Raw genomic sequence first — 19,774 nt, 5'->3', positions numbered from 1 at the left:
TCTAGACATACTGTAGTAGGTAATTCTCATTTTCCTCTTCCCATAATTCTTCACCTTGAACCATCATTTCAAGCAGCATTAAGGACATCTTTAGAAAAGTAAGGCCACTTACCTGAGAGTCTTAGATCTTTATTCCAATAGTTGGTTTTTTCGATATGATCTTCGCAAGATTTAGGGCCTTATCCTCCTCTCCAAATTCACCACAGCTCATTTAGAAAATGAATTAAATTAAAGGGAAAAATCCATTTTCTAGAAAAAAAATCACAGATGTTCTGTCACCCATTGCGACCAAACTGTAGCTTAGTTTGATGATCCATTATGGCCATTGGAAATTTCTCATCGAGTACTGTAATGGGTCTCTCTTAGCTTTTGATGATTTGACACTTCACTGAGAATCCATTTTTCCAAGAAGGGTCGCTTCGTCGCCTCTCAAAATCGAATTTCTTCTTGAAAGACACTTTTAATTTGGGGGCCACCTTCCCTTGTCACTTTTCATCTCATGTGTCGATTTTCTTCATGAGAAACCATCATTTTCTCATTTTTTCATGGTCCCCATGAGGGCTATTCTATGTGGTAGCATCATCGATCACCCTTGTTCAGGGCATCTCTGATGAGTCACCTTTTCATCCGAGTTTGTTTCGCATCCCATTATATCATGTCAAATTATTCCATCCATCTTTGCATACCATTCATCTCATGTTTTCCATTTTGGCCTTCAATCATACTGTACACCATCCCCTCCAGAGTTGAGTCAGTTGTTGCAAGGTCAACCATGCACTTTATGCTCTAACAAGGTGTTCATGCCTCAAAAATCACTACAACAACAATGGGGGATAACCACCCGGTCTGGACCTTAAAGCAGCTCCTTTTCCATTTGGATTAGTGGCTTCAACTGATTTAACTAGGTCCAGTTACCTTCTCTCCATCGCTATTGGTTTATGATGAATCTTTAACTATCAATAGACATGGATAACAGATCACTTCTTCTTGTTGATCAGGCAAGAGAATGATCCTTAAGCTGATTTGGGTTCAGCCAAGCCATAACTAAAATTTTGCCTCTTTGAGAAGAGGACTTAAGAGAATGTAAAAATTACTCTAAATGTAAACTTATTCTATAATGCAAGCAAAAAGAACTATCTTAATTCTATCTCAATTAGGCAGATATAGATCTAACCCAAACAAGAGCAAGATATTTAAAATAATGGGATTTAAATATGTCTTGTTTATAATGAATATCAAGTTAATGAAGTAGTTCAATTAACTGACATTATGGATACCAAAACACATCCTATTGAGACCTCTTAACTGAAATAATAGACCAACTACACTCAGGAAGAAATTCACAAAAATTATATTGATTATCAAATCAGTAAATCCAATAATTAAACAATAATATGCAAAAATAGTTCACAACATATTATTGTTTAATAAATCAGTTTTATAAGACAAATTTTTGAGTCAATAGTTACTCAGAAATCAGAAATTAATTCATAAGAACAAAGAAACATAATAACAACATTGAGACAAATTACCTATATTGAAAAAAGTTCACAAACATAAATAAAATGACACATTCCTGTTATCATAAAAATGAAACTAATATTTGAAACAGTAGTATTAGAAATGCAATTTTATTGCATCCATTTCTCTGACACTAGTCTCCAACAGTCCTTTACATTACTTGAACTTCTGATTTCAAAGCTAAAGCCACAATAGTGCAAACTTTTCCCATCATCCTCTACTCCCTCCTACAACTTTAAATTATTATTACATAAGTGCTTTTAGAGATCAAAAATTGCATAGAAGAGCAACCCCTCATTACATTCTGCAATCTATTATTTATAGTATTTCCAAAAGTATTTTGAGATGAGAGTTTGTTGAAGAAAAAATCTACCCAATCCAATTTTATTTTCTCAAAAATTTCAATCTTTAATTGCCAGAGCATTCTCATTTATTGATATCCTTTTCTCCATATACCTTATAATGTTTTCATGTAAAAAGAAATAAAAAATGAATTAAGATGCAACAATAAAATCAAAATATCATTTCTGGCATTAAAACAAATCTAATCAAATGCAATTTCTTAAATAATTGAAAATAAAATATAAGCTTTCTATTGATGCCTAGGATGATTTAATTGGCAAAGGATGTTATTGACGAATGGATCTGTAATTAGAAGATGCTTGGATAAATGAAAATGCAGAAAATAAAACTCAGAAAATTAATTTTGTTTTAAAATTTGTAGCTTGATCTTTTGCTTGATTTTTGAACCAATGAATAACCAAATCTATTAGTGAAAGCTCCTTAGAAATGTTCTCCTTGATTTTATCTTTCCAATGAGCCATCCTGGGAATCATTTGGCCAAGTAAAACTCAATCTATGAGCTTCCAAAATAGATGAGTTAATTCTGGCACAATTCTGGAATTTGCTAAAAAAATCAAAATTTTAATTAAGAATTCAATTCTAAATTAAATTGTAATGATCTAATAATTAATACTAATTTAATGGTTAATCATAAACTAAACTAACTATTTAATAAACTATTTATTAATTAATATTAATCTAATTAATAACATTATAATTTAATTAAATTAATTATATATTTTATATATTAATTAATTTAGAATTAATTATTTTAAATATATAATATTAAATATTTATTATAATATTAACTAAGCTATCCTACCATTCTACTTTTCCCATACGTATGTATTGAAAATTAAAAAAAAATGAATTATAAAGCTCACAATGAAACTTTATAACCTAAGTTAATGCCACCTGCACTTTAATGATCGCGTGATCGGCAATCGTGAAGATGGAAGGTCCTCCAAAATTGTAACAACTTTGAAAATCCTTTTTTTTATTTTTTTTATATATTTTAATTTTTATTTTGTTTTATATTAATGGGATTTATTTTATAAACTACAACTATTTTAATAAAAATTAAAATTAAACTACAACCACTTCGAAAATAAATGAGAAATAAACTACAACCATTTCGAAATTTTGGGTTTTCGAGATTAGTAATCAATTTGGAAATTGGAGTAAATTACTAAAATCTTGATGCTGCATGATTTGGCTAAAAAATGAAAAATGTTAGTAATAACTAACTAGGGGTTAATATTTAAAATAAATGCATTATTAAACTAATTTATTTACAAAAATGGAATATTGTACATTTTATGCATTTTTAACTCAGGATAGATAAATGATGAGACTTTAAAGGAGTACCATTTTCAAACCAGTTGACCAAATGAGGTAAAACAAATGTCAATGGGAAGCTTATAAAAGATCGATTCTAACAAAGCAATCAAAATAAGAATCCAAAGAAAATGAAAAATTAACAAAAGCATAGGATAATCAACTAAATAAAAATCCTAAAAGGTGTTTAGCCAAAATTTTTATAGAAAGGGTCCTCATTATTTGAAGTGAACAAATCAAAATGGGGGGTTGTGTCTTTACCACAACACAAGGGAAGTCATCTGTTTGTCCCTTAGTCCCATTTTATCCATTTTCCTTTACGTCAGTCGATCCGTCACATTACTATTTTACCTTTTTCCTTAGTTGATGATCCTCATTTCCCCACCTATGGAGGGCCCTATTCTATCGACATCAACACATCTATTACAGAAGAATATCCTAGAGGGAAGTGTATCTTAATTCTAGCTTCCACTCTTGTTCATTACATTGGATCAAGCAAAGGGAATTATCATTTCCCTTTGACTTGGTTGTTTCATTCTCCTAATTCATACACATGATGGATGGGTGATGTAGCAGAATATACTAAGGCTTCATGGATGTGTGTGAGATGTTTCGGACCTCATGAGGGGGTGGCCTTTCAGGTAGCCCCCCACATGCTCGGATGCCTTCATATTATGCTATATCCTCAGATGTAGTTCCGTAGATTTGATGGGTTTGGTTACTACCACTTGTAGTGCTCATGATACACATGTCTCCTTCAAATGATCCATCTAGTTTTGGAGAGACCTTTCCTATTTAGCGGGGCTTCTTTGGTTGTTATACCATCCCCCCCACCCATTTTTTGACGAAAGGGCCATTATATCTCATGTACTCAGATATTATTGTATTTAGTCCAGCTCATGTTTTCCTAGGCACATTATTAATATTGGACACATTATATTATTTTCTAGCTCATTTATGCCAACATGTCATGTACCATTCAACATGTGCTTTATTTCTCAACTTTATTTTCCTTGGTGCCTTATTATTTTTGTACTAAGTTATTTCAATGAGTATAGGTATGCCTCCCATGCCTCACTGAGATCCAGTACCACAACATAAAAGGAGGCTTAAACTGGTCTTGCCCCGTCTCTCACTATACTTTGATACTTTAGCTCCATTGGTCTATCTCTCTCTCTTTGACTCCACTTCATTGTCTATTGATTATGTCCTTACAATGTACTTTGGTAATACGTTTTTCTTCTAACCCTCATACGTTGGGGGGAAATCTGTTGTCACAAAAAAATGATCATCTAGCAATAATTTACTAAATGGATGGAAGTACACCATGTAGGGCCAATTTTACCATAGTACAATTCCTTTCACTGTGAGAAATTACTTAATAAACCACATTTTCTAAGTCATTTATAATTAAACCCATGAAGAATAATTAAATAAATCACTATTTATTTAACTATCTCCTAGGAATAAGTGCTTAAACCATTATTTAACTAATATTCTTTGTCATATTTCACCAAGTTTTGAGAAATAAATAGATAAATAATTAATTATCTTATTTTTCTCTAGGAATAATTAATTAATCACTAATTAGTTATTATTCCTTGTCAATTTTGACAAAATCCCCTAGGAATACTTAGATAAATCATTATTAGTTTATTATTCTTTAACCATATTTCTTGATATGATAAATAAATCACTTGTTTATTTATTATTTCTAAATAAAAGTATAAATACTTTTTTCCTCCAACCAAATATAATAAAAAATTTCAAATGGTTAATTCTCGAATTTGGCTAACGATATTTTATTATTTCCCATTATTCAAGAATAACCTAATATTTTTTCATAAATATAAGGGTTTTACATTCATTCTTAACTTATGATTATTTTAATTGTTTCACTCATTGATATAGCTCTGATTATTATCATTGTCGCACACCATAATCTTTTTCATTTGAGTTCTCGTTGAGGTCAAACATTTTTTGCCTCATGGGTTTTACACATTATAGAGGAGAGATACTCTACAAAAGTTAAAGACATTGAGGATAGACAAGAACCCATCCCATAGAGGGGGTCTGGTAACATTATTTGTTCCATTCATAGGTGTCGTTTATTAAAATATATTTTTTATATATCTTGTTTCCATTGGATTATTGGAGTTACATGTGCTTATTCCATGTTAGTGTTTAACTACTTATGTTGCATAGATCAAGGCTTTGACAGGTATTGTTTCTATCATCTCCTGCATATCTGCATTGTCTAACAGTGATTTTTATTGTTTGTGTTGTTTTTCATCCACAACCTAAAGTGATTATTGTTTGTACACTTTCGAGAAGAATACATATTAACAAAAATTTATGTAACTTGTCATGCCCTCATGCCCTTGTGTGAGAGTGAGATTACTAGTATTTTACCATTTAGTGTAAGAATGAAAAAGAAAATATTTCAAACTATGTGATGATGATAAGAAGTTCTCTTCTCATCTATTATAGCCAAACCCAATTTGATTTAATTAACCAGAAACATTTGATCCAATGTTAAACTAATTAAGTCACTGAAATATTTTTAATAACTTGCAAAACTATTAATAATAATAATAATAATAATAATAATATCCATTTTTAAGGTCCCAACCAAGCCAGACACCAAATTGGCGTATGAGAACCCCTTGTTTATGGGACAAAAGACCCACCTCCGCGCAACGATTTGACTGCTAAGTCTACAAAGGCATACATACTCTACCCCCCTTTGGTTTTGAACCTGTGTGCTCTTAACCATCAGGCCCACTCAAGCTCTATAGAAAGAAATGGATATATATTTGATGTGCACCTCACATTTTCTACCAAAGTGGCTAAATTAAATCCATTTTTTGTTGTAACAAACCTCCGTGAAATTTCAACCTAGATGGCCAAGGGAAGTGTCCTATTTTTTCTCGTCATAGGTCTCATCATTTTTCCCGAAATAGTTGGATGTATGATGGGTCATTGCTAACCAAAATAATAACTAGTAAACCCATGTGGCATATCTATATTTAAACCTATGAACTACATCATGTTATAAATTGATGGTTCAACTAATTGAACAAAACCATGAGATTGATTTGTGTGTACTATCGCAAATAGAGAAAAAAGTATAAGAGGACATAATAGAATATTTTTCTCACATCTGCAACAAAGAATATGATAAAAAAAATTACAAAAAAAGATATATATATTTGTAATTTTCATTTTATTTCTATTAAAGATGCTATAATCGATGAAAATTTTAGAAGTTAATATTTTTCATTAAATAATTAATTTCAGTTTTCCAAAAAAATTCAATATTTTACAAAAGATAAGTTCAATCCAATTTTATTGAATCAAATTCCGTCCAAATATTTTAGAATCTAAAATCCAATGAAATCTATTTTTTTTTACAAAAATATTATTAAATATTTTAAAAATTATCAGCATTTAATAAACTTTATTAACTTATTATTATTATAAATCCTTAAAATATTCACTAACCTCTTTTATATATATAGATAGATATATACATTCATTCTTTTCTATATCTATTTTCTTAACTCTCCCAATTCGATTTATTGGGTGATATCTAATTGATAATAGATTCACGTTAGCACACATTTCTTATTAATAAATTCTTAATGAGCTTGTATTATACCAAATTCCTTTTATTTTAATTTCAATTTTTCAAATCGTTTTGCTTTCCAATAAATAATGTTGAGATATAATTCCTTTAGTCCGGTGATCACATGTCCCATTCCATATATTTAGTTTTGATACTACAGAACTATAAATTCCCAACATTCCATCGAAGATAACTGGTGAAATAAACAAATAAAGTTCGACTAAACTATGATCATCTTTCAAAAGAAAATTCAAAAGTAGTCGAAAAATTATGCAAACTCTTACTTAAGCATGACATCTATTCCATCACAGAAATTTAGATACAATGTATCTATTATTTTCCACAGTAGTAACGTGTAAATGTAAATTTTCCAACCCCTTTCCTCTTGATGTTGTAGTGATTTTATACTCCACCGTACTCATGTAAGGCGTGGAATGAGATGATAATATTTTTTTTTGTTATTTAATTATTTAGAAATATTATTTTTATTTTATGAATGTGTTTGTATGTTATATTTGAAAATTTTCTCATATTATGTATATTTTTAATTTTAAAAGAGAATATTTTTAATGATGATTATGTAATAAAAAGGGTCGTTATATTTAATTATTTATATTTTATAAAATAAAAATTATGATTTTTTATTATTAAAATTTATTTTTAAGTATATTTAAAATTTTATAAAAACAAAATTATATAATAAGTTTATATATTTTGAAATAATGTTTTTGGAATTTTAGTTTAATTATCAATAATTATTCGGTGGATAGAAGGTTTTTGGAATTTTAGTTTTATTATCAATAATTATTATGTGGATAGCATGGAATTAACCTCCATATAGTATTCCAAAATATTTTTAATAGTATACAAAAATCAAAGTTCTAGATTTATTTTCGATCTAGTTATGTCTTTTTCCCTTTTAATTGAATTAATCAATTAAAAAAATGTCAAATAAACAAGTGCCTTATGAAATGATTTATGGTTTTTCAGCATGTGGTATTTACAAACCATGATATTGATCTATGATATTGTGACAAAGCCTATTTCCATATTAAGAATCTCTATCATAAAGTGGGGTTGAATCTCCATGGTTTCCCTAGTATATCGTTTAATGGTAGGTTGTGATTAAATCTATTAGGCTATTTGCATTCTATAAATCGGGATTTATGATTTTTTCTTCTTTTTCTGCCATGGTGTATGGATAACTCCTTGGAATATTCCAGGCTAGGCCCAAGATCATTGCGACAAATCCTATTTCCATATTAAGAATCTTTATCATAAAGTGGGGGTGAATCTCCATGGGTTACCTAGTATATCGTTTAATGATAAGTTGTGATTAAATCTATTAGGCTATTTGCATTCTATAAATGGGCATTTATGATTTTTTTTCCTTTTTTGCCATGGTGTATGGATAAGTCCTTGGAGTATTCTAGGCTAGGCTCAATATCAAACCTAGTGGCTACGACTATAACACCAAGAGAATATCCAACCACCCTATTAGCTGCCACTATAACACCAACATTGTATCCAACAACTAGCAAGCTAGATATATTAGAGATTTATGATTTAGCAAGAGCGAAGACTTTAAGAGGGTTTGGGAGCCTACTTGTTAAGCCTTATCTAAAGAGGATAAACATGTCCCTCCATGGGATTTGAAACAGAGTGGTGGGGATAACATCACATTGTGATGACAACTAGTTTTCCCATTACTAAAAGCTTTATTAGCGACTTAAATGTCTTCCAACCCTAAGATTTGAATGATTGTCAATTATATTATCATAGTTTTCATTTTTTCTTGCATCATTGTCCTAAATATATAGGCCTTCATCAACCCTTTAACTCATCTCATTGGCCTAGTTTATAAAATTCATGTAATTACCAAATAGACTTGTCCATTTCACAATAAGATCACCTAAATGTTTGTTTTTTGAATTTAAAAATTACATGGATGAGTGAGATTTAATAAAGAAAATATATTCTCCCTATTCTCAATACATCAAATAAGGCTAAGCTCTAATTCTAATTTAGGTAGTTAATAATTTATTTCATTATTATTTATTTCAATTATTTCATCAATAAGACCAGTGAGCTTCATAAAAACTGTAATAAAGAAATAAGATTGAAGAAGTAAACTTCAAATAAAATAGCCACTATAATAAAAAAAAATTAGAAAAGAACAAAATAAAATGAGAATTAACTTTTTATATTAAAAAATTAAAAAATTAATTAAATAATATTTAATTAATTGTAATAAGGTAAAATTTAACTTTAATAATACTATGCCTATCTACATTAATTAATACTATGCCTACTAGCATTTTATATTTAACGCAATTTCAGATATGAATAAAAATTCTAACATCCTAAAAAAAACACGTCTTTAAATGCTCAAAATGTACATACTATACCACTTAAAGTTAAAATTTCTGATTGCTAATCGAATACGAAAACATAACAGGAAATATTAACTTGATTAAAAAGTTTTGATGTGAACGATTCGATGATATGTCTCGTCATTTAAAAGATCTCAAACCACAACAGGCTACAATGACACGTAGAAACGAAAAATACTTTACTGAATCAAAATCTCTGTAAACATACTTGGCACATGATTTTGTCAAATATATCGGAGATTGTCGGTGTTATTTGTCATTTTTTGTCCGACTCATCTTGATTAATATTAATTTATTGATTTCCAAATTAAATTATAATGCACTAAAACACTCGAAGGTTCCAAGGAAGTGTAATCTTGTGCAAATTAGTCGAGTAAAGGTCATTGGGAAGGTGAAAGAGATTTTCTCATGCAATGCAAGGAGGAAGAGTGGTTAAACAAAATTACCAAAAGTTTGGACAAAGTCAATGTGTTTGGATGGAACGTTAATTAAATAATATATTAGAGCACGAGGTAAATTCAATCAGATAGGCTGTTTGTTGACACTGAACAAGGTGGCCAATGTTTTGCTAATTGCTGCATATTCCATGGTGGAGCTTTCATACATCAAAAAAGCATAGGTGTTTCATTACCTAGAGCTCTAATACAAACATAGATTCGTAAATGAGACGAGAGGATAAAACAGGAACCGTTATAAAAGGTAAGGGCAATTGTTTGGATGGGTCGAGATTTCAGATTATAGTGGGTGAAAATTTTAAATTTCTGATGGCTAAATGACCTCAAACACCTGGTGATGCAGGGATACCGGCTTATGTATAAGTGCACTGGGGCAGGAACCTTATCTCCCATTTATGTTTGCTTTCATGGCCGCACTTTAGTTCGCTCCTGCATTCAATGGATGAAGCGATAACAAACATGGGGTATCTGACTATAGTATAACCGTCCTAATTTAGATTGCAGATTTTCACAATATATATTTCCAATAAATACCAATGAGTTTTACCAATGAGTTTTCTTATATCGGATTAGGATTGCATATTTCCAGAATATGTTGAAATATAATACACATTAATCTGTTTTTCATATCAGATCCACAAATTCTGGAAACATTTCAGAATATGACGGACTTTGATGTATTTTTAGTGTCAGGTTGGCGTTCAATTTGTGAAGAAATGTCTGACCTCGAGATTTATTCTGATTGTTATCATTACATAGGTTTATAACACTCAAGGCTGTCGGAGGGCAGAATCACAGTGGCCGTTATTAACAGGCAAGGCTCTAGAGTTCGGTACTTGCTTTCACTGGTGGATCAAATTAGCTATAACAGATCTGTGGTTAGGTAAGGAGGTTTCATATTATAGGTTTTGTGATCAGATTGGGAGAAAGACTATGCATGCTTGAGAACTGCTCCAACCGAAAGCTGCTAGATTTGAGAAAAAACAATTTACATTGTTATAGTTAAAAAAAACCAATATCCATTGTTGATAGTTTCAAGTGAGCATACTTGATTGGGAATGGAGTCGACATTAAATCCAACCAGTAGCGCGTACGAGGCGGAGGTGCACAGCGAGCTGCCTCCGGGGTTTAGATTTCATCCCACCGATGAGGAACTCGTCTCTTCCTATCTCACGAAAAGGAAAATGGACAGCACCATCTCTGGCATTGCAATTGGAGAGGCTGACTTAATTATTGCATCATAGGATCTGGTATCCATATGGTAGGTATTGTGGTATAACAATTGAAGATATTGTGATATAATAATGGGAGAGGCATGTTAGGTCCCTTATAATACTAGTGTAGTTTTTTAGCTTTTTATTGTTATTGTTAGTGTAGTCCTCATATTGTTATTTTTGTGCCCATGTAGTCCCCATATTGTTATTATTGTGCCCCATAGAAGCCACCTATAGTTATTGTTGTGCCCTTACATTATTGTTTTTATGTAGGCTTTGATTATATTATGACCCCTTGGTCTCCTATATATAAAAAAGAGGTCATTTCATTTTTATCACCTTAGAATTGCTCATTTATGTAATGTAAAGGAAGTTTTCCCCTCAAAGACAATTACTTTAAGTCATTGATCTATCTTTTTTTTTAACATGGTTGCATAAGTGATTAAGAAACTAAATATAATATTTCAATTTTCAAATTGTGATACTCATCAACCATAGCATTCTCGCATTTAGGTTGATGATGTGAATATATGAATATATCTATATCAAATACCGTTAATAGTTGAACATCACTAATTTTTTTTATACATTCTATTTTTATTAACTCATTTATATATTTTTAATGAATTCTAACAACTTCAACTATTTTAGTTTCCAATATAGGGAAGAAATTTCCCATTCATAGGATTTTTCATACCAAGATGACAAAAACTATAGTGAATGCGGTTTCCAAAGATCTTGGTAGTTACTTCTACATGAAGTCAAATGAAAGTTATTTTTAGGAAAGATGTGGACTATCTAGTTGATGGTTGTATGAAGTACATAATCAACATCAAATTCCCTACAAATTCTAAAGGATTGTTGCTCAACATTTGTGGAGAATAACAAATTGGTACATAAGATTCTCTCATCAGAGACAATACCTCTTCTATTGATAATCCCCTATTTGGAAACATGAAGTAACCATCATAATACTTTTTAGATTAGCCCATCATGATATAAGCATGAATATTTGTATATAATTTCTTTATTGTATCATCAAAAATGTGAATTCATGTTATGCATCCAATGGTTTAGATCTCTACTTGCGGGCATTTCTTCTAGTCAATTTTTCAATTAGAATCACATCATATACAACTTTTGATGGTAACAAATTTAACAAATGATTTGAAGAATAGGTGACTTCCATGAAAAATGTTGTTGACAAACTTGTAGCTTAATGTAAATAATGAGTTTCTACAAAATTCTAACCATTTATTTTAGAAACACATTTTTAGAATTTGTAATCTATATATGTTTTCCAAGGTATATAATTATGTGATAAATAGCTCTAAAATAATTTTATATATATTCCACCCTTGTTATTTGATATGAAATGTTTAATAGATTGATAACATTGTTTTTTCACTATTGCTCTACATCCCTTAAAATTTCAAATGCATTACTTTATTTTTCTAAAAACTATACGTATGTATACTTATGAAAGTGATCAATGAATGCCATTACATGTACTGCACTAGCTAGTAACGCTTTTCTATAGGAACATAATTGGCTATATGCAAATTCCATCTTAATCTTTCCTTTCCAACCTTTCCTTTGTTTAATGGTAGCTTGATGATACATTCCATGAATGCATATTTCACATAATTCATTAATGGGAACTACCTTATATATTTCGCTAACCATGTTTTATTTCACTATCAAACTTAATTTCCAAAAATTAAAGGTCCATTTCTTTCATGATAAATTATACTCTAGCTTCCAATATGACCCATGATGCGATTTCCCTTGAATATTTCATCCAAAATTTACAAAATTTATAAAATATATGAATATACTTATGAAATCACCAAGCGATGACACAAAAAATGTTTTGGTGTATCCTTCAGAACAAATTGATCTAGTCAAAATTCTACCTTCATGCCAAGGTTTCTTATTTGGGGAACATAAAACAAATTTCCACATAAACCCAGTACATGGTACACATCAATGATCACATTGTTATAAAATTTAATATAGCCGCAACCAACAAAATCAGTGAAAAATAATAATCTATAAAAATTTGTTTCTCTGTGTCTTCACTAAATGATGAAGAGAAAGAAGGATCTTTAATTATATGATGTGTGTAACTAGAGTTAATTATCCATTTATTGTGACAAATATGAGCATGAAAGTTTTAGGAATGCTAATAGAAAACCTAGATATCTACCTTATGTTTTGAAACTCAATTCTATAGATTACTTAATCTTTTAAACATGTTTCCTTCAAGCAGTTTTACTATCTCCTCCATGTCCTTGGTTTTTGGCAAGTAATCCCTCTTTGTATGTCCTAATTTCATACTACGACAACAAATATTCTCCTATATATTTTCCTTATTCAAAATTTGTAAACCATACATCCTCTTAACATTTTGTTTAATTCAATTATATTGTTTCTACTAATTTCATTGCCTAGTTATTTCTTTAAAATTTTTATGATTTTCCCATTTAGCACATTGTCTTTTTACTTGCATTCGAGTTTTCTTTATTAACCCTCTTTTTCTATCATCTAATCAATAAACCAATGAAATACTTTAAAGAATAATCCTTACCATTGTTTTTCATATCAGTCTAGTTGATGTGAAATTTCCTATAAAACACATAATAAAATATACTCATGTTCATTAGGATTAGTTCTCTAAGCTATTTGTTTTTGTTTTGAAAATATTTTATCTATTCACCTAATTGCAGTTAAGTTCATTCACATAGCTCAAACACTTTTCAATTCTTTGGAAACAAAGAGGATGAAGATAGATCAAATCTTTGTCATTTTGCTTAATCTAATTTTCAATGCTTTTATCAAATGTATTTTTCAACTTCTTCTAGAGATAATTTTTTAAATTGATCCCACTTCTAAGAAAGTGAAACCTCCGTAATATATATTTAATCATGACTTCTACAACCTCATTCTTATTCTCACCAATGAAAAATTTATGTTTGTCATTCTCTACATTTATGAATATAATCTTGTAAACTATTTGGCCTATTTAATATTAGGAATGTTTCATATATTAGTTACATTTCATGGTTACTTCAAAAAGAAATTACTCCTTGTTTTTGGATACTTTATTCAATACGGTGTACATATTGTATGGTCAACCCCTAAATGGTCTAGGATATATTTTCACATGAAATATATATTACTAACTGATTTCCTTATCTCAATTGGGTGAATTCATGTCATTCTACATTGCTGCAACATTTTAAACCTTCAAACAATTTATTAAGACTCTACATGATATACACATGCATGTGATTACTTGATTAATAAATTCTCTACATAGGAATGTGGAATTGAACCCTAAATAACATTGGGTAGATTGGATGATTGCATGGAGGCATGGAGGATTGAACTTGTGAATTATGGCCTCCCTATTGACAACATATCTTAGCTAGTTGGTTCAACCAACATAGATCATCTTTTAGTAAACAATCTTTGGAGGCCTCTTGTCATGCACACAAGCCCTTAAGTGAGAATGAGATTACTAGTATTTTACCATTTTCAATCTTTCCATTTAGTGTAAGAATTACAAAGAAAATATTTCAACATATGAGATGATGATAACAAGTTCTCTTCTCATCCATTAAAGCCAAACCCAATTTGATTTAATTAATTGGAAACATTTGATCCCATCTTAAACTAATTAAGTCGGTGAAATATTTCTAATAACTTGCAAACCTAGTAGAAAGAAATGGATATAGATTTGATGTGCACCTCACATTTTCTACCAAAGTGGCCAAATTAAATCCATTTCTTGTTGAAACAAACCTCGATGAAATTTCAACCTAGATGGCAAAGGGAAGTGTCTTGTTTTTTCTCATCATAGGTCTCATCATTTTTCCCGAAATAGTTGGATGTATGATGGGTCATTTCTAACACAATAATAACTACTAAACGCATCTGACATGTCTATATTTGAACCTATGAATTACATCATGTTATAAATTGATGGTTCAACTAATTTAATAAAACCATGGGATTGATTTGTGTGTGTACTATCACAAATAGGGAAAAAATATAAGAGGAGATAATACAATATTTTTCTCACATCTATAACACACAATATGATCTACGGTATCAAAAACTACAAAAAAATTATATTTGCAATTTTCATTTTCCTTTCGATTAAAGATGTTATAATACATGAAAATTTTAGAAGTTAATTTTTTCCATTAAATAGTTAATTTCACTTTTTCCAAAAAGTAATTTAGAAAAATCAATATTTTAAAAAAATAGTTCAAGCCAATTTTATTGGATCAAATTCCTTAATATTATATATCATCCTAATATTTTTGAATCTAAAATCCAATGAAATCTATTTTTTTTATAAAAATATTATCAAATATTATACAATTAATATTTTAAAAATTATTAACATTTACTCAACTTTATTAAATTATTATTATTATAAATCCTTCAAATATTCACCAGTCAATATATTCTTTTCTATCTCTATTTTCTTAACTCTCCCAATTAATTATGCCTATATGCATCTCTCCTATTGGAGTTGGGCACTTTAATCATTTTCTTAATTAATATTTTTTATTAGATGTCCTAAATTGAAAGATGCCAGTATATTCTCGTAGTCGTCACTATATCAATGGATAGAATTCACACCACTAACTTTACTCGCATGTCTAAATCACATTTTTAAAGCATACTTAAATTAATTTTTTTACAAAGAATGATTAAAAATTTACTGTACCTCTTGTTGATAACCACGTATGTTGGTTAGTGAGAAATGTATTTAAAAAAATTATAAAATATATATTCCAACCGACATTGATTCTAAAACGTATGTCTGTTTACATTCTTAAACTTATGCGTCTTCAACCATTTGCCAAGTGTTTTTTTAGCACTGACAAATATATTTAAAACAAATTATAAAACATATATTCAAACCTGATTTTGAAACATATGTCTATTCACGTTCTTAAAATTATGCGTCTTCAGCCATTTTTCGACTGTTTTTTTCCAAAGAATAGGTGTCCATCAATTTCGCCATTCCACCCATCGTTCCATTAACCCGCAATGTAAATAACTCTCCCACTAAATGCCCAATAGAATAACAGTGCCACTCGATCTTGAGCATTTCAAATTGCCATTAAATATTTATTGGACTTATTATTCATTTTCATTCCATATATTATAATCAAACACTCCGTGGATGCATGGATTTCTTTGTTAGCACTTAGAGTTTTTGGAATTGTTGAAGGATTACTGGAATGCTAGAAGGATTACTCTAAAGATTTTAATGGCTTCTCTCCACTTCTATTTGGTAAAAAAAGGTGATAAATCTTTCATAGCCTTCCTTTTCTCTGCGTACTATTTTTTCAGGTTTTAGCATTGGAGAAACGCTTTCTTAGTGATTGTGATTTTAATTATTTCCATCCTCTCCCAGTTATCTCTGACAATTTGGTGTAGTTGGTGTTTGATTGAATTATTCCCTAACTTCTGATGTTAAATTTCATTACATGAAGGAAAGAAGGAATGCAAGAGTTTGGGAAATGTAGTAGCTATGGAGAAGGTGCAGAGAATCAAGTATGATTGAAGGATTCATAATGGATAGACAATAAGATCCACCATCTCATATTACAGCTACCTACACTTTTTCATTCCGCTATATTTTTCTCTACCTACTATTTTTTCAGGTTTCAGCATTGGAGAAATGCTTTCTTAGTGATTTCATTTTTAATTGTTTCTATCCTCTCGTAGCTATCTCTGATAATTTGGTGCAGTTCGTGTCTGATTGAATTATTCCCTAAATTCTGATGTTAAATTTCATCACATGAAGGAAAGAAGGAATGCAAGAGTTTGGGAAATGAAGTAGTTATGGAGAAGGTTCAGAGAATCAAGTATGATCGAAGGATTCATAATGTATAGACAATAAGAGCCACCATCTCATCTTACAGGTATCTACACATTTTCCTTCAACAATATTTTTCCACTTTGATTGAAATGATATGACTAGCCCGTAGAAAAAAGAAGGGAATCGATTGTGTATAAATTCTCCATGATATGACTAGCCCATACAAAAAAGAAGGTTCTGGTCTTTTCTTTTAAACGCTCTCCCAAAATTTAATACTTCTTTGTCGTTGATCTTCTCTCGGAAGATACAGTGGTTCACAGTAGATTTCGGGTTGACAAGACACACAGGGGTTAACCACATGATAAAGTAGTTTCCCCACACTCCTCCACTGCTACGTGTCCTCCGATTTGTGGAATCAGAGCCAAAACTCTCGATACTGCTTACCACTACTTTGCCGCTCGAAATACCACTCCAAGTTATAAACCTACCTTTAACCGTCAATTATTATAAGACTTTAATTATTATAAGACTTTAATTACACAGTTCCAATGGGTGCATATTTTAGGTTTAGGTTAAAGTAATAATGGTAAATTTATTTTAGTTATATGTTTTAATTATGTAATGTGAATGACCTAAATAATTTATGGTTCGAATTTGACAAAAAAATAATTGACTCAATCATAATGAATCCAAAAATATAAAATTAAAATTATATTTTGCTTAGTCGACCACAAGTCTACTTGTAGTGTATCTCGACGTTTATTTACGAGGCAGTTACTGAGCCCTTCACTCTGTCATTAATGTCATTGACGCAGGCATAAATAGTGGCTTAAGAAATCTCAACAATCACCCCGTTGTTCACCCTTTTTACACAATTTAGCCTTTTCCTTTTAGAGAAGGTGTAGAGAATCAAGTATGATCAAAGGATTCATAATGGATAGACAATAAGAGCCTCCATCTCATCTTACGGGCATCTACACATTTTCCTTCCGCGATATTTTTCCACTTTGATTGAAATGAGATGACTAACACGTAGAAAAAAGAAGGGAATCGATTGTGTATAAATTCTCCATGATATTACTAGCCCTAGAAGAAAGAACGTTCTAGTCTTTTTTTAAACGCTCTCCCAAAATTTATTGCTTCTCTGCCGTTGATATTCTCGCAAAATATCCAGCGGTTCACGATAGATTTCAAGTTGACAAGACACACGGGGGTTAATTGCCCGATAAAGTGGTTTCCCCACAATCCTCCACTGCTATGTGTCCTTTTATTTGTGGAATCGGAGCCAAAACTCTCGATACCACTTACCACTGCTTTGCCGCTGAAAATACCACTCCAAGTTATAAACCCACCTTTAACCGTCAATTATTATAAGACTTTAATTACCCAGTTCCAATGGGTGCATATTTTAGGTTTAGGTTAAAGTAATAGTGGTGAATTTATTTTAGTTATATGTTTTAATTATGTATGTAATGTGAATGACCTAAATAATTTATGGTTGGAATTTGATAGAAAAATAATTGACTCAATCATAATGAATCCAAAAATATAAAATTAAAATTATATTTTGCTTAGTCGACCATAAGTCTACTGGTAGTGTATCTCGGTGTTTATTTATGAGATAGTTACTGATCCATTCACTCTCTCATTAATGTCATTGACGTAGGTAGAAACCGTAGCTTAAGAAATCTCAACAATCACCCCGTTGTTCACCCTCTTTACACAATTCTTCCTTTTTCTTTTAGAACCAGAATGCCTTTGGAATAAGGGTAAAACAATGCATTTGCACTTTATAAATAGAAATGTCTGTGATTCACTGGAGATCACGATCTAACTGAACTGATGGTACATATTAAATCGCATCATCGCAAGTCACAAGTCACAAGGTTCATGATCCGGAGCTTCCCTTTGTTAAAGTCCTGATGTGATTTTTCGCACTGATCGCTTATCAACGATCGCTGCTTCCCCACTGCTTAAGGCCTTATTGCCCCCACCCAAATGTTTCGATGCGATATGTTAGTAGTCGCTAATCGCAACTCATGAAGACTTGGGGTCCGCCTTCCTCTTAAACAAACTTCTGATGCGATAGGTTATGGTTCATTGACCCGACAATTTACAAAAGTTCTGTGAATAACACTTCAAATCTGGATTTTAGATTCGCTAAGTGTTTGCGCTAGTTAATACTGTAACTTGGATATTCACCTACAGGACCAATGGTGATCATATATTGTAGTTTTTTTTTAGTGTTTTTTGCATATCAATATTGTCTTTATATTCATATTACTTAATGAATAAGTTTATATTATTTGTAAATATATCTAAATTACTCATAATTAACCTAATTAATTGCTCACTATAATTGTTCTCTATAAATTAACTATGTGGCACCATTGTTTTGAGAATGGTATAAACATATTTTTGTTGAAAGAAATAGAATAATATAATTATATAAGAGAATAATGATATTTTTGGATTCATAATGATTCGTAATCCCTAAAACAAATCTTTTCAATCTTTTTTAAAAGAAACTTTAAAGACCTTACTTAATTCATGTTTAAATACATGTGTTTTTAGATTTTCTATTGTTTTTAATTTGTGCAAAATTATTTGGAATTAAAAGTAAATTTGATTAAAAAAAAAATCATAAGTAAATTTGAGTAAATATTATTTGGAATCACAAGTAAAATGTACTTAGTTCCAACCAAAAATTAGTTAATATCAACTTGTTAGACAACCCAATAAGATCAAGTTATATAACATTTTTTTTTTTTAAACAATGGAAACATATAGAATTAATTGTTTTAGAAAACACATTTTCTTAATGGTTAAGAAGATTTAAATTATAACTATTATGATTAGTGTATCGTTAAAAATTACATTATTAAGTAAGAAATAGTATTTTAATAAATATTAAGAAATTCAAATAATTAAAAAAAGTTATAAATATATATAATTATGTTGAAAAATCTCACAAACATAAAACATATTACATTTTTTGTTATTTAAATTTCCTAATATTTATAAATTTAACCTCC

Source organism: Pinus tabuliformis, chromosome 4_1, assembly GCF_031772625.1.
Source record: "Pinus tabuliformis cultivar Carrire ecotype Pingquan chromosome 4_1, CPIR1, whole genome shotgun sequence".
In the NCBI taxonomy this organism is placed as follows: domain Eukaryota; kingdom Viridiplantae; phylum Streptophyta; class Pinopsida; order Pinales; family Pinaceae; genus Pinus; species Pinus tabuliformis.
Note: the sequence above shows the minus strand (reverse complement) of the source record.